Below are 3,589 nucleotides of genomic sequence, written 5' to 3' on the forward strand. Positions count from 1 at the left end.
TACTTTCATATCAACTTCGTTACATTTTCTTCTTCAGAATAAAACAACTACACAAGTTTCACATGTGCTTTCAAGTTCAAAAATGGTTCAAATGGCTCTGAGCACTATGGGACTTAACTTCTGAGGTCATCAGTGCCCTAGAACTTAGAACTAATTAAACCTAACTAACCTAAGGACATCACACACATCCATGCCTGAGGCAGGATTTGAACCTGCGACCGTAGCGGTCGCTCGGTTCCAGACTGTAGCGCCTAGAACCGCACGGCCACTTCGGCCAGCACGAGTGACCAGTTAAGGAACTTTTCCTTTAACCGGATCTCTTGGACAGCCCACTCATTGAAATACACGAGACAATCTCGACGAGAGGAGGCAGTATGATCACCAATGCAGTTGATAGACCAGGGAGGAGGGAGGCAGACAGTCGTCCTCGCGTGCAACCCTACCACAGGTTACACATTTGGCAAGGTGTTGACAAGACATTCGAGTGTGGTTGAAACGATGACACTGGTAGCAGCACATCAGGTTCAGAATGTATGGTCAGACTGTGATTACTTCGTAACCTGCTTTGATCTTGGACGGCAGACCCATTCTATCAAAGATGAGAAAAAGAGTGCATGTGGGCACTAAGGAGGCATCTATATTTTTCATCACTCGATGGATGATAATGACACCCTAATCAGAGAGGTATGTTTCGATTTTGCCCTCAGAGCGACGAGCAGCCTGGTGTAAATAACACCACAGGAAGAGTTATATAGGCCTTGATACGAACAGGATATCCAATGGAGAAGCAAAGCGGCAAGCAGTAGCTGTGTCTGAGAATCTGAAGTAGTCTCCAAAAGCAAAGTGGCATTCTGTAAATGAGAGGATTTCACAGGGCTGGCAATTGCATCAACACCTTTCTGAATAATAAACGCATCTGCTGTTGTGTAGGTCTGACCATCTTCAGTATGTGAAACCATGAGGAACCATTGTGCCACTGGAAGGGTCTTTGAATCATTAGCCTCATTCCATTTACATTTCATAGACGTTAATTGTGAAGATGATTGGCTCATTGCTGGAAAATCCCCCATGAACGCCAGCATGTCTCTGATGGCATGCTCCTTCCAACTGGGGGCCCCCTTCAGAAGGGGGCACACCCACCTTAGTTGATGGTTCACACCTCCCACATACCTAAACACCTCACAGAGGGACCAATGACAATTTGTAAAGGTAGCAGCTCAGAGCTACTGGTAGCATTGGGAGAGCCAGCCATAACACAACTCTTCCATCTGGTGTGCAAGATGTATGATACAGGTGAAATACCCTCTGACTTCAAGGAGAATATTATAATTCCAATTCCAAAGTAAGTAGGTGCTGACAGATGTGAATATTGCCAAACTATCAGTTTAATAAATGTTGGTTGTAAAATACTAACACAACTTCCTTACAGAAGAATGAATAACTGGTAGAAGCTGTCATCAGTGAAGGTCAGCTGGGTCCTGAAAGAAATGTAGGAATATGAGAAGTAATATTGATCCTACAACTTCTCTTAGAGAATGTTGACTGGAATACTCTTTTTAAAATTTTGGAGGTCACAGAGATGAAACGCAGGAAATGAAAGCCTATTTACAACTTGTACAGGCAACAGACGGAAGTTATGAGTCGAGGGGTATGAAAGGGAAGTGTACCTGAGAAGGGAGTGAGACAAGATCGTAGCCTACCCCTGATATTAAGACTGCACTGAGCAAGAAGTAAAGGAAACCAAAGAAAGATTTTGAATAGGAATAAAAGTTCAGGGAGAAGAAACAAAATTTTCAAGGTCTGCCAATAACTGTAATTATGTCAGAGACAGCAAAGGACCTGGAAGAGCAATTGAACAGAATGGACAATGTCTTGAAAGGAGGATATAAGATGAATATCAACAAAAGCAAAAGAAGGATAATGGAATGCAGTTAAATTAAATCAGGGAATACTGAGGGAATTAGATTAGGAAATGAGACATTTAAAGTAGTAGATGAGTTTTCAGCAAAATAACTGATGATGGTTGAAGGACGCACAATATAAAACGTAGACTGGTAATGGCAAGAAAAGTGCTTCTCTGAAGAAGAGCAATTTCTTAACATAGAAATTTAAGTGTCAGGAAGTCTTTTATGAAGGTATTAGTCTGGAATGTAGTCACGTATGTAAGTGAAACAGAGATGATAAGCAGTTCAGACAAGAAGAGAATAGAAGCTTTTGAAATCTGGTGCTACAGAGAATGCTGACGATTACGTGGGTATATCGCATAACTAATGGGGAGAAGAGAAGAGAAATTTGTAGCACAACTTGACTAAAAGAAGGGACCACTTGACAGGACACATTCTGAAATATCAAGGTATCACCAATTTAGTATGGAGAGATGAAAGGGTAGCATGGAGACCTGCATCAAACCAGTCTTCACACAGAATACCACAACAACAACAAAATCATATTGCTAACAACAAATGACATTAAAGACAATATATAAATATATATTATAAGGTCAGAGTCAGAATTCCCGGACTCATGAACAGGGATTGACTAGAGGTTTGTGAACTTACACCATATATTGCTCAAACTGTTTATTTCTGAGCAAAAAATGTTCTTCGTTAATGGGAAGGGTTACCCCAAAATATAAAGTTGCATATCATAAACAAATGAAAATACAATCAAATGATTTATTTAAATCAAAGATGATGCTTCATGTTCACAAATTTGTTCTATCCATCCAGTGTTCTTACAAAGGAAAGAGAATATAGCATTTCCAGTTGTTAAATCAAATCTAAAACCACCTATGTTTGACAGGAAATCACATGAACTGAAATGAACAATTTCCACACACAGCCTTTTTCAATAACTTTTGCAAGCACCATTGCATAGAAACAGGTCTAAAATTGTCTGTTCATCCACTTCTTATTCTTCTTCTTATTCTTCCTTCTCAGCAGTTTAATTATTGATTCAATCTCCTCTTGTCTGTATCAAAAAGGTGTATTTCAAAAAGCAGTCTTGTATTTCACATAGCAGTCTTGTAAAGTCAATTTTTAAGAGCGTTATATGATTTCCTGTAGAAACTAAGTTTTTATTTAATCCACCTCTAATGATTTATTAGTAAAACATTTTAAGTATGTGCTGATTTTATATCCTTGATGTTGTGCTGTTGCCCAAGATACGTCCTTTACAACTGACCAAGTGACTTCCTAATAATATTTTTAAGCGCCTCACAGTACATTTGTAATGGGCTACTGCAACTTGATTGTGAATATTTCTAACATTTTGATACAATACCCACTTTGTTCTACGTTATATCCTTATCCCATTAATCGCCAATCCCGACCACCTATTAATGTCAGTATGCAGTTTTAAACATACTAATGGAAAGAAAATTTCAAAGAGCATCAGAAACTTGGTGAGGAAAGCATTATATTTGTCCTCTATGTTATCAGTGCTGTAAACATTCTGCCACTCTTGTTCTTTCATGAGGTTTAATAAATCCTCTGTTGCCACAGGATAAACATTTCAAAATATTTTGAAATTATATTTGCAGAGAGAGAGAGAGAGAGAGAGAGAGAGAGAGTGTGTGTGTGTGTGTGTG

This window comes from Schistocerca cancellata, chromosome 7 (assembly GCF_023864275.1).
Source record: "Schistocerca cancellata isolate TAMUIC-IGC-003103 chromosome 7, iqSchCanc2.1, whole genome shotgun sequence".
NCBI lineage: Eukaryota > Metazoa > Arthropoda > Insecta > Orthoptera > Acrididae > Schistocerca > Schistocerca cancellata.